Below are 13,271 nucleotides of genomic sequence, written 5' to 3' on the forward strand. Positions count from 1 at the left end.
TCTATGTCGATGCCACTATTGTGAAAAGATGGCTCTGTGAACAAAGATATTTAGCAAAGCTTAGTGATCTTATAACATAAGTTCAAATGCGAAATAAATGATTTCAATCACTTTAATTTATCATGAAAAATGTTACTAAAATGATTCCGGTGATGAGTTTCACTTGGTTATTTTTGTCGCGCATCTCACTACATACATATTGCACCCTTGAGAGACAATATAACTTTACGTTTTGATGTAAATTACTCTTATCTGTGTATTTTACATTAATTTAACATGTTATTTATTTTTCTAGAATTTTTACTTAAGATTAGTTTGTAGGTTGCAGATTAAATATCGTTGCTCTTAAGCTTCTTAATCCCCAGAAGCTGGGTGCTTATGTCATGCAGGGGTGCTCGCCTAAGGGTACACCATGGCGCAAACTGTGCCATTGAAATTTTTAAGAGGAAAGGGTGTTTTGAGGGGTTGATGCACAAAATTTTAACTCTTACTTCATCCGAAAAATAAGAAACGATCTGAAGACATTGAAAACTTTGTTTCCAGTTACCTTAACCCAGGCCTTAATTTCTAGCAAAAGAAAAGGAGGAGCCCTAAATTCACCAGAGCTTATTTTCATATGTAAATAGCCTGAATTTCATCTAAAATGTTAAAACTGACATGAACTTGTAAAGAAGAGCTCATCTAATCTGATTTCCCATGCAAACTAAGACCTGCCCGAACGATCTTACATGTTTTATTTCAAACTATCTAGACACGATTATACTTGCCAATAAAACATACATTATAAATTCCGGAAGAGATGAAACAACAAAAACATTCATTCGTATTAACATTCGAAATTCAAAACATCTCAGTTACTCATGATGAAAACGAAACTTGCTTTCAAGATTTTTTTCGATGATCGTAGTTGTTGGGGATGACCAGGAACATGACCCAGGAACCGAACCGCTCTATTACGCGCCTGCTTAGGCACGATTTATTCCCGAAGGGGCTGGTCCGTGAAACAGGAGGCGTGCGTGATCCCTTTATCCGTAACCGTATCCGTCGTTCGATAAGATCGGCCTCCAAGAATAATCTTGTTAGAGATTCGAATCGCATTTCTTATCCTGGTGTGAAGTTAACAGCTTCGTGACGAGGAGGCAAGCCACTAATAAAATTAATTAAAAGACATCTCGCACTTCGTGAGCTGCGAAAAGGGATCCAGCATTGTCTTTAAGCGGCAGGAATTTCCCATTTTTCTTCTTCGGAAACTTTTAATTGGGTTTTAATTTTTATTTTGCTAATGAAAGCCTCAAAGGGTCAGAAAGTTGCACGATTTCGGTCTTTTACATACAAGTCCTGGGTGTTTGTATGTACCGCGCAATTGATTTTGTTCGAAGTATCTATGTACGCTAAGGTGACTTTCATAAAATATGCATTGGATTTGATATAATATTCTTGTCGCATTTCAGCTGATTAGTTGAATTGACTCCGTTTTGTTTGTAAAAACTTTTTACCTTACTGTATTTGCTTTTCAACTATTCAGTGGCACACACAGGAATTTTGCAATGGGATGGTCCATGGTCGAAACCTCATCTCACATCCTACCCCAATACGCCGTCAAACATATTGACTTAATTTTATCGATTCCCTAGAACGAAAAATAGTAAAAATCAAGTATTGAATTTAAAAAAAAATAGCCTTATTTTATGAAATATACTTAAGTAAATAACCAGGAAGCAAAATAATTTACGCTTTTATTTTTCTCATGATTGAAAAATGGATTTAAGTTCATTGAATCTCATTTTAATCTGTATACAAAACTAAAAACATGGTTATTACAGTGTATTCATTTATAATCACCATTCTGCTTCTTACAGACAATTCGTTGTAGGAAAAGTGCACAATATTTTTAAAAATCTTTAAACATGAGGATTTTATTTTTTCACTTATTAGAACTACCTTTGTTTGAAATCATTCTACGTAAAAAAAACATAGAATCGTAATTAATCGGGGGAAAAAAAGCAAGCCGTATGGGAGGGGTCCGGACTCCTTGGACCCTCCCTTGTGTGCGCCACTGCAACTATCAAAAATGTTTATACTGGTATTTTTTTCTTTTTTTTTTTTTTTTTGAGTACACTGCTATCGCATTAAGTCATCTCTTACTTTAAAATATTCTTTAATTGTTAAACAAATTTCATCATTTACGAGGAATCGTTCCTGCTGGGTTAAAAACTCAACGAAGTTTTCGCCAATTTGACGAAAAGTTTAACTGGAGCAATTATCACGAAGCCGTTTCATCAAATTATGACGGAAATTTCATGAGATTTGAGGTTGCATTTCTTGGAGAATGGGTACTCTTATCTCTGGTGTCTTAATTTTGAGACAGATGATGCAAGCGTGGATCCATGGGTGAACCTTACCTCTTTCCTGGACTAAAACTGCGTTTTACTAACTTCAATTTCGGTAAATTACCGGGGGAAGGGGGTGCTCGGAGATCTTTGTATAAGCGAATACTATTCTCACCAAATAATTCCAATTTGTGGGCTGATATTTTAACTATGATTTCTTCAAAAATAGAAGCTATGTCCAACCTTGGCAACATGGAGGTTGTGCTCCGCAGTTACGGAGCATATAATCTTGTAAGTTGAAAGTGTATTTTAGAAAACAGTGCGCTATTTCTGAATGCAAGGTTTGTGAGGAAACTTTTCACAGAATTGCAGAAAAAAATTTACAATATGAATGTTTTTCTGACAGTTTGAGTAGCCAACTATGCGACACAAAAAATTCTAATTTTAAGCACTTGTTAAAAGCATTTAAAGCCTGCGATCACAAATATATCTTCACCTCTCTAATAAGCAAAGGGGCGACTATAAGGATCTGAAGGGGATACACGACAAATATTTTACATCGTTCTCTAATAATCAAAGAGTCCCCAAAGATGCATTGCGACTGGCCTCCAAAACATTAAATCAGTCACTGCTGTGAAAACTACATCAAATATTACATATTTTTAAGTATAAATATTGTCGGTTAAATAATTACATTAATTGCTTGTCTACATTTTCTTTATTTCACGAAGCACTACCAAAACGAGATAGTTTTAATAAGGTGAGGATCGACCTTTTAGTGGTAACTTCTAAACTTCTTCTTTTATTAACACTGAACTATTAATTTTTATTAATTAACTGCCACTAAACTTACACTATTTCTTCTAAAGTTTTTACCCCTCCCCTATTCTTTTTTTCTTTTTCTCCTGTTTGTTCCAACTTAATGTAAATGTGCCGATTTCACAATCTGAATAACAATAAAGCAGTCAAAAAAAAAAAAAAAAAAAAAAAAAAAAAAGGAACAGTACATACGAAAATAAGTTAAGCTGTAAGTGTAAAAAAAGGAAGAGTCTGTTAACTTAATGTGGTAATAACCTGAAAGTTTGAACTCAGCAATTTCATTACTACATCTCAAAAAGTGCTTTATAAATAAATTCCTTTTTAATAACTTCATTACCATTTAAAACACTGTATTGAAATATTCAAACTTATAAGTTGGTTTCATTGAAACTATAAAGATAGTGTTGACTGGAATCTAATTATTTTTACTATTCTTGAAACGATTCAATTATCTTCAATTATTTCCTTGTCTAGTGCTGGTGGGTGTGAGCGCGTTTTTCTTTAAAAAAAAAAAAAACATAGTTATTTGCAGCAATCTGTTAATTTTGCACTTGCCATTTCTCTCCGAAGCAACGAGTAAACATAATTTTACATTTGTTTTATGCAAAGTAAACGAAAAGTACTTTCAATTTATCATTTCTCCAGGCTTCGGAACAGAGTTGTTATCTTGTCCGGTTCGACGAGATATGATTACAAAACTCTTAAGTACCAATGCAAATCATAGTCAGCACAGCAAGTTGTTAAATTTAGTTGTATGCTTGTAATATACAATAAGCATTAAGATACGTATTAAGTACGCATGTAGTGAATTGCTGAACCTCGACAGCCAACTGGGATGTGCCACATTTTATCTGCTAGTTAAGTTATGCTACGATGTGTATTCTATGGTCTTGGAGACCTTTTTATTTTTTAACGTATGGAATATTGTCTTTCAATTGCACTGCATACGGAGGCGCCCTGAACTTATTTTTGTTAGGGCGAAATTCTCAACTTACCGAATGAAATTCAGAATTTTACCGAATGATGAAATCGGAGCTTTTACACGTAAATACAGTACAACCTCGTTAATACGGACTAACCGAGATCGGTGCACCCCTGTGTGTATAATCATTCAGATGAACTGATCCTTAATTTCTCTACTGTGAACTGCCCCATCCGAATTTTAATAGTATTATTGCATCTATTGGCCTACCACTGAAGAAAAACTACCAAAAAACTGTATAGTTATCAAAAATTAACAAGTTTTAATTGAAAAGTTCATTAAAGGGGAAATATTAACCAGCTTCGAGATTATCATACCGCTTAAGTTTTCTTTGAAATATGTGAAAAATGTGATACGCAATAAATTATTTCAATAAAAGTAGCGTAACTTAGAACTAGATTTTTTTTTTAAATCCCCATTTTCATACTTCCCCATTTCAAAGCAGCATCAATTATATTGTTTGAAATATAACGCTGCAGGAAGAAAGATTACAACAATCTCAAATCAGCATTCTACATTTCTTCTTTTCAGCATTCTTCTTTTTTGAAGCAAACTTCAAAATTATTGGGTGACGCAATGAGCTGCATAGAGTGTTGCCAATTAATTTGTTAAATAAAAATTAGAAATCTTCTACAGTTTCATTTGCAATCAATCGTGTCAAAAAGTATGAAGTAGTGCTAAATCCTTAATAACTGTGCTCGCTTTTTTATTCTACAGTTTTTTCTTTCTAAATAGTTTCTATATTCTATTAGTTTCCAGTCATTTTTCTTAAATTCGACAGCCGAATATGCCACAGAAGCTCTCTCTCTCTCTCTCTCACGCCTGTTTCCCTAGGCAAAAAGATGTAAGTAAGCAGGAATATTAGTTGGGGGGAAGAAAACAGAAAAAAAAACTGCTTGGGTCAAATCATAAACCCTGACCTTCCAGCCAGCCATCTGTGCCTTTCTGCGCATTTGATGGACGGCAGAATCTTCAACTCAACCCTACCCCGTGCAGTAGTTCCAAGAGAACGGAGTCCTTTTCCCACCCCCTCCGATCGCAGTTTCTGGGACTGTTCCGCAAAATCGGTTCACAGTCACGTTTCAGCAATTAAAGCGATCCATTCATTTTCAGGTGTTGTGTTTCAGCTCTCAACCCGCCCCCTCTTTCTTTCATTTCCCCCCCCCCCTTGTTCTGCACAATTTGTGACAACCTCCAAGGAAATCAGCAATTTATCTGCTGTGACATTTTTCTGTGTCGGCGTCGGTTGTGTGCCGAATAATCATTTTACCACATGGTTCGTGTGTCTAGTCTTTTGGAAAACTAATTTTTAAAAGGTACTTCTTAACAGATATGATTAAAAGATACTTTTCTCACTCTATTTAAAGACGGGTTTGAAGATCGGTTGAGTCAATGAAAACATTGAGTTCTTAAAAGGAAAGATTCAATGGAATAAAAGGGCAGTTTAGCACATTTTTAAATAAGTAAAACAATCATCTACTCTGAGCGGGGTCTAGTTTTTATTTATATTTTAAAAAGAAAACAAATTTGGTTAGGCTGCCTTCTTTTACATTTTAAACTTTCTATCTTCTTCCATAGCGTTTTAGAAAAAATCTTTTTCTTTTTTTCAAGCTTCAAGTTGACAGTCTTATATCGTTCAAATAAATCAAAGTAAAGCGACAATCTGTTTTATTTTATTTCTCTGTAACAAAAAATATTTTAGCTCTTTTAAAACATAGCTTCATGCATCTAATTTTGTTCACACGACACACTGTGGTTAAAGTAGTTCAAAGTATTTCAGCACTTCAACTATAAAAGTTTACATACAGATTCATTCTTAAAAAAATATGTTTCGCAATAATGTTTTAGAGAAATTATTCGTGTAATTTGTTCAAAACTTACTCTTATATGAGTTTCATACCCGCCAACTCTACTGGTTTTTTCAGCAGTTTACTGGATTTTGAGCACTTCTCTCGGTCTCCCGAGTTTTAATAAAAATCTGCTAGATTTTATAAATTTTTAGGGAAATACATTTATTGAGTCAGTTTTCTGAAAAAAACCCTGCGAAATTTTGTTCATTCTTATGTACGCCATTGTTTGAAAGTTTCCTGCTAAAATTCAAACTTGAGTGCACCGAAATCTGGCAACATTGTCGATGCTCATTTGATCAAAAATTTCGCTTTAACTGTATATTAAGCATTAATTTAACTTTTATTCTTCCGTTTCATATTTCTTTTTCTTTTTTTTCTTTTTTTTTTTTTTTTTTTTTTTTTTTTTTTGCGTATACGAAGTAAAAAAAACTTCTATATGATTGTACTTAAATTGATAGTAAAATACTACTGACTTTTTTTCTTGGAATGTAGGCAGGTATAGAGTTTAACAGCGTGATTATCTTCAGAAAGGAACAAAAGAAAGAAAATTGTTTTTTAATAGATTAAGGTTTAAATTTTATCTTTATTAAGTTGGTTAGAAAAGTGGCTATATTATGTGTGTTTTTTTCTGTTACGTTTTAAGAATATTTTTCAGTCAATTAATGCAGTGAAACATCGTTTATACGATAATCTTTTTTTTTTCTCTTTCATATGTTTTTCTCATTTATACGTTTTTTTCAATTGATCCCTGTAGAGTCAAATGCATATTAACGTATACTTATTATACGTTTTTTCATTTATACGTTTTTTTCGTACACTCCCTTCAAAAGCGTATAAGCGGTGCTTCACTGTTTTTACAAAATTAAAAAATACATATATATACTTGACCGCATTGGTTTCTCAGTGACTGATTCTATTTTTTCTGAACTTGGGGGAAGAAAAGTACTTCATTTTCCTGTCAAAAATTGAGCACGAGTCCTGCTGTTATTTGTATAACTTTGGTTCTAGTTTCTAGCGAATTAAATTCCATGACTGATGTAATGGGAATCTCTGGGGCGAAGATTTCAACTTTGGAACTTCATGCTGCTATAATTTTAACTTTATAAAAGGCAAACTCGCTGTAAAAAGAAAAATGAGAAGCTCGCGAAACCTCACACCTCGAAAAGAAAAGAGAAAAAAAGAAGACAGTAAACTACTCAACTGTCAGCCGACTAGAAAGACGCGGCGAAGGCGGGCTGCCCGAAAAAGCGCGCTTCTTCTTTTGTTTCTTTTTCATTCTGCTTAACCTTTCACTAAATCTTTATATTTATGATTAAGAAAGAGTGAGGAAAAGAAGAAAAAAATCAAACCAAACGAAACCTCCGACGCTGCCTGTGTAATCTGGATTAGGCTTAGCTATAATTAGCGAGTTTCGTAACACCTCTGTTCGCCCTCTCCTTTTTAATAGGCGGGCGAAAATCGTTTGGTAGCTTTAATAAATAATTCTTTTTTCTCCTCCAGGAAAGAGTAGAATCTTTTTTTTTTTTAATTCTTTTTATGTGTTTTCTTCTCGTGCACATTTATCAAATAAATTCTTTCAATATCTTAGAACGGCCGGGTGTTAAATATAACAATGCTAAATCGCGTGCAAACTATGCTCAGATATAGGGCGTACTTTTTTAATGAAAAAATAATATAAAACAAAATAAAGACTTCTATTTTCACTTTTCAGATGATTTTATTTCTTTGGATTCTTCACATCCTGGTTTTGACAGGGCCTTTCATTCTGCTTGTCCCGGATGAAGAGTATTTGCTAAACAGAATGAATGTACAGATGTTTCGAAATGTCTGAATTTATGGCAAGTACGTGATATTCCGTCTTGTACGCTGCACGATTTATGGCTTCATAAGAGATGGCCACGAGAGCATTGTATCGTCGAAATGAAGAACTCTTATGGGGAGGAAAATAAGATATTCATTTTTTCCCTTTGATAGCCATTTCAGGCTTAATAGTTTTCTGCTGAAACAAATGCCTCATTTATATGCAAAAAAGAAAAAAAAGAAAGAGAGAAAGGAGGGAAGAAAATATTCTTTTATCATTGGAAAGATGTTAGGCGTTATCGTTGTATAATCACGAAATAATTTTGATTTCTTCGAGTTGAACCGAACCATTGCTTCGGTCACTCGTCTGGTCAGTGCTAATTCTATATTAATTATCAGTTTATTTGGCACTCTTGCCTTCCTTAAGAGGTTTTCCACCTCCAGCTCAGTCACTTCCTATGCCGGGCTGATGAGTGCTAATTAGCGTGAAACTGCAGTCCTGCCAGGGTTCGTACGCTCCTTCAAAACTTCTCCAATACTCTTTCATTCAGGAAATTTTCCTGAAGGGTCCTTCAAACTCCTTCGTTTTGGTTTTAATTCCTTCAAAACTCCTTCTTTTTTAGTTCAAGACTACATAATTTTTCTCTATGACAGTGACTTAAAATACTTCAATCGACAACTGAACATCGTCACTAGGGCAAAGGTATATTTACGATTTTGATGTAGTAAAAGTGAAGTAAAACATGCTTAAATGGTGCTTAGCTATTTTTTCAAGTTTTATAACTATTGCTTTTCCCTCCACCACACTGTCAGCAGCAAGAGTCAGTTTGTCTAATTATTATTTAAATATTTAAAAATACGTAAGTAGATGTAAGATATTAAGCAATTGTGTTAAAGAAAACAATTGTTTAGTAAATCGCAGTTCTGACAATGTAAAAAGGGTCATCCATGTTTGATGTCATAACTTGAGGGGGAGCCGGGTTCATGAAATTGTGACAAGGGTAAGAGAAAGAGTGATACAAAGTGACATCACTCAGTTATTACAACAATATGTTATGACATGTGACAAGAGGAGTGGTAAGATGAAGTGTGACACTTTGTGACAATGATACGATTAATAAAAGTGCAACACCGTTTAAGGACAGTCCATTAGTACTCCTTCAAAATCTCATTTTACTCCTGCAAAACTCCTCCAAAAATCCTTCATTTTATTTCTGAAATTGAGTACGAACCCTGTCCTCGTCTGGAATGACTGAGTTGGCGATGTATTTCATGTATTAATGTATAGTTGTAACGTCATTTGTTGCTTATGCATTTTCATTGCTCTTTTGCTGTTACGCTTCAATGTAATGCAACAGTTGTGACAAAACCAATGGGATGTTTTTTCGTTGTCCGTCCTTATAAGGTCGGAGAGTGTAGCAGAGATTGCTCTTGATAATAACAATACAATTAAAATAGTAATAACAAAAATTACACTTAAAAGGACATTGTTGTAAGGTTTTAGTATACAACCAATATTCATTTTGGGAGTAAAAGTTTTAACCTTAATCCCTAACGAATCGGAAAATACAATTTTTAGAAAGGAAGCAAAAATTCTAATTCAAGAAATGATTTTTAAAAAATGCAAAGCTGGAAACGTCAGAATACTTACAAAATTGCACGAAGTAAACTTTAGCTTGTGTAACTTAAAATTTGTTCAATTTTTTTTACAATTTTCAGTAACCAGTAAGCTGCGTAATCTTTCCTATCATGTAAAGTGTTAACAAATGAGAACAGTGCGCCATCTCTTAAGAAACAGATGCGCGAACACTCCTATTTCGGTAGGAGAGATTGCGCGGTCTTTTATTTACATAAGGCGGCTGCTAGAAATAACTACTTAGTGCAAACAAAGCTCGTCTAGGGAAGTAGCTTTATATGAGAGAATCCCTTTAAATTAAAATTATTTTCATGTTTCCCATGAATTCTTGAAAGTGCTTTGAAGTGCTTTATTTCAATGACCTGTTACAAAGGGCCCTTTAAAGTTCTTAAATTTGAACAAACAATCTTGGTTGTTTTGACAAGATGCCTTATTTTTTTATTTTAAAGCAAGTCCATAAAAAATGAAAAGTTGTGCTTTATCTCCTTTTTTTTCTCAATGATTTCTCTCCCACTTTCTCTTAAACTTCAATGGGATCATTCCACGTCAAATCGCCTAAATTAAATGGTCGGCCATACCGTCATGTCTCCGATTTTATCCATTATTTTTTTACAAATAGATATCGATGAGAAAAGCCCAAATTATTTTTTTTTAAAATTTTTTAAATAAAAATCGTGCTTTGGAGAATTTTTTCAAAAATTCGATTTTTGATCATTTTTTGGAGTCACCGGTTCGGCATGAATTCAGAAAATCAATCTAATTCTTTATTTTTCAACCAATTAAGCTGAATTTGGTATCAATATCAAGCAAATATATTTCTCTTTTACTGTGAACGACAGAAAGTATTCTATGAACAGTTGGGTGCTGCCATTCTTTATCTATATACTTAAATCAGTTTTTATGTTTTTTCAGTGGGGATATTAAATAAGTCATATTTCCGGATTCAAATCATTCTCTTGCTATGTAGAAAAAAGTAGAAGGATGTTTTTTGATGTTTTGAAATAAAAAAGAAAAAGTTTGTTTTGAAGAAAATGCAAGTTTTCTATTGCTTTAAATCTCAATTTAAGCTTAAGAAAGGCCAAACACTTTTCAGAACTATCAGTGCTGGACTCTCAAAGGATTTGTATCAATAGTAAATCTTTAAAAGGTTGTTTACTTTGGAAAGGAGTTGTGCAAAAACCGCCGTTTTTCATAAGTCCTTGGTGTTAAACCCAGCTCTTTGCCAACGGGTAAATTATTTTTTATACGCATTTAAGATTTTATATAAAGAAATTTTCATGTTATGCAGAGTGTGGCTTACCTTGATAATAAACTTCATAGTTAATCACTATTTGATTGAAAAAATGGCAAATGAAAGTTTAAGATTCGTTCGATATCAATCAAAGTTCACTTCAGAGCGCAAGAAAACAGCAAACGATTTAATTTTTGACATTAATGATTATTGATGCATAAAATCTTATAATTACTGATATTCATTTTTGGTTTTGGCAACGATTAAAAAGCTTGTTCTGCTCATACTTTCAGCAGGACAGAGCAAGCACTTTTTCCTCTTCGCGTAGGAGCAATTTCACATTCGATGGATACTGAAAAAGATGGATTGTTGGACGAAAATCCAAAAGCGATTTGTTTAAAATGCACATTAATTTCTATTATCTTTGACTTGGATGATATTGCGGCTCGTGCGAAATAGTTGTGATGTTTATGTGGTCCAAGGAGAAAAAAAGAAAAAGAACTTGGAGTACGGGTGGTTTTAATCTTTTCTTTACAGTAGTCCGTCTTCGAATTGACGCGCTGCATGTGAAACTCGTGCACATCAACTAGTAAAATAAAAAAAAATGAACAAATATGCATTTTTAATGCGTTTTTATTTATTTGTGAAACTTCAATGCAAAACACTGACAACATTTCTTCGTGAAACATTTGATTGCGGTTAATTATTTTAAGAACTATTTTCAGTAGCTTATAACCAGTAAAAAACACGTGATATTCTAGCGATTTCTGTTGGTACCTTTCTTTCTTATTCAGGGTTCGTACGCTTCTTCAAAATTCCTCCAATACTCCTTCATTTAGGAAATTTTTTTGAAGGGCCCTTCAAACTCTTTCATTTTCGTTTTAACTCCTTCAAAATTCCTTATTTAATTCAAGACTACATAATCTTCTTCTATGACAGTAACATAAAATACTTCGATCGACAACTTTCTTCGTCACCAGGACGATTTTAATGCAATAATTTCATACATTTATTTTTTTTTCATAAAGATGTGATTTACAGACTGATCATAGTTAAGTGATAAAAGTTGAAGGTGAAACTATTATTATGACTAAGACATTTAATAAGTGAAGTAAAACAGGCTTAAATTGTGCTTGGCTATTTTTTCAAGTTTTATAACTATTGCTTTTCCCTCCACCACACTCGCAGCAGCAGAAGTCAGGTTATCTAATTATTATTTAAATATTTAAAAATACATAAGTAGATGTACTACATTAAGTGATTGTGTTAAAAAAGCAATTGTTTAGTAAATCTCAGTTATGATATTGGAAAAAGGTCATCCACAAGTGATGTCAAGTCTTGCGGGGGAGTCGGGTTCATGAAATTGTAACAAGAAAGAAGAGAGAGGGTGACAAAAAGTGACATCACGCAGTTAATGTAACAATATGTTTATAAAAATATGACATGGGGTGACAAAAAGAGGAGGTAGGTGAAGCGTGACACTTTGTGATAAAGAGGGAAGGGGATCAAATAAAAAAAGTGCGACATCATTTAATACCAGCACAGTATTACTCCTTCAAAATCTCATTTTACACCTTCAAAACTCCTCCAAAACTCCTTCATTTTATTTCTGAAATTGAGTACGAACCCTGTGTTATTTTGGATTATCATTTGATATTCATTTGAAACCTATGTGAGACGCCGCCACCAAGCCAAGTTTGTTCTAAGTAAAGTTCAGTGCTCCAAATAAAACTGCATTCGAGCTCTCTTAATGACCTAGGCGATTTGTTCCAATGAGCGGTATGTACTCCATTATCCGGGATCAAAATGACACGCAGAACCAAAATACAACTGTTTGGTACATTGAAAATTTATTACTTTAAGCGGAATATTCTTTTAGTCGATATTGCAGTAAACGGATTCGACTGTACTTGAAAAACAAACCCATTTTATTATCCATTGTAAAGAAAGAGTACAACACTGCATATTGCATAAAAGATAAAACTACTACACACTGGACGCAAAACTTAGTAAATAGTCAAACAAAGCGTAGCAGTAATCAAACTTAGCAAAACTTAGTTGTAGTCAAACTTTCCGATCTACTACAACAGATGGATCATGGATCGACGCACCCCGTGGTCTTCTCTAGCGTCCGGTCATCTCCCCAGCATTTTTCTCTTTACCTCGCCTTGGTGTCGCGCGATACCTAAAGGTCCATAACTTCCAACTGTTATCCTCATATATATAATAGCCAATGATCGAGTAACGCTCCTGACGTCATCAACAATGAAACTCGCGCCACGACATGATAATTTGATAATATGTTTTGGTAATGTTTAAAATGCAGGGGAATGCTTTATTGTGACAAGGATGAACTAAATCCGGTAACTTAACTGTTTTACTATTAAGATTGTGTCTTTTCAGGGGAATGAAGAAACGAAAAAGTGGTCAACAATGAACGCTATCTACTGGAGTTCAGAGTTGTTAATCCACTGGAGTTAGGGTTAAAATTTCGTCTATCAAAATATCACCAAACAACAGGGTTGCCAACTGCTCCGCATTTTGCGGAGATGCACCTCAAAAATAGCGGAACTCCGCAGCTTCGCAATGAAGTTATTTCGCTCCGCATTTCCCGTTTGGTCTT

At 33.9% G+C, this 13,271-nt stretch overlaps 1 protein-coding gene across 1 annotated transcript in view; it reads left to right on the forward strand.

Annotated features, from left to right (window-relative positions):
* LOC129230556 (protein gooseberry-like) overlaps positions 1-13,271 on the forward strand; it is a 128,218-nt gene that overhangs the window by 60,481 nt on the left and 54,466 nt on the right. The window lies entirely within an intron of this gene.

This window comes from Uloborus diversus, chromosome 9, assembly GCF_026930045.1.
Source record: "Uloborus diversus isolate 005 chromosome 9, Udiv.v.3.1, whole genome shotgun sequence".
In the NCBI taxonomy this organism is placed as follows: Eukaryota; Metazoa; Arthropoda; class Arachnida; order Araneae; family Uloboridae; genus Uloborus; species Uloborus diversus.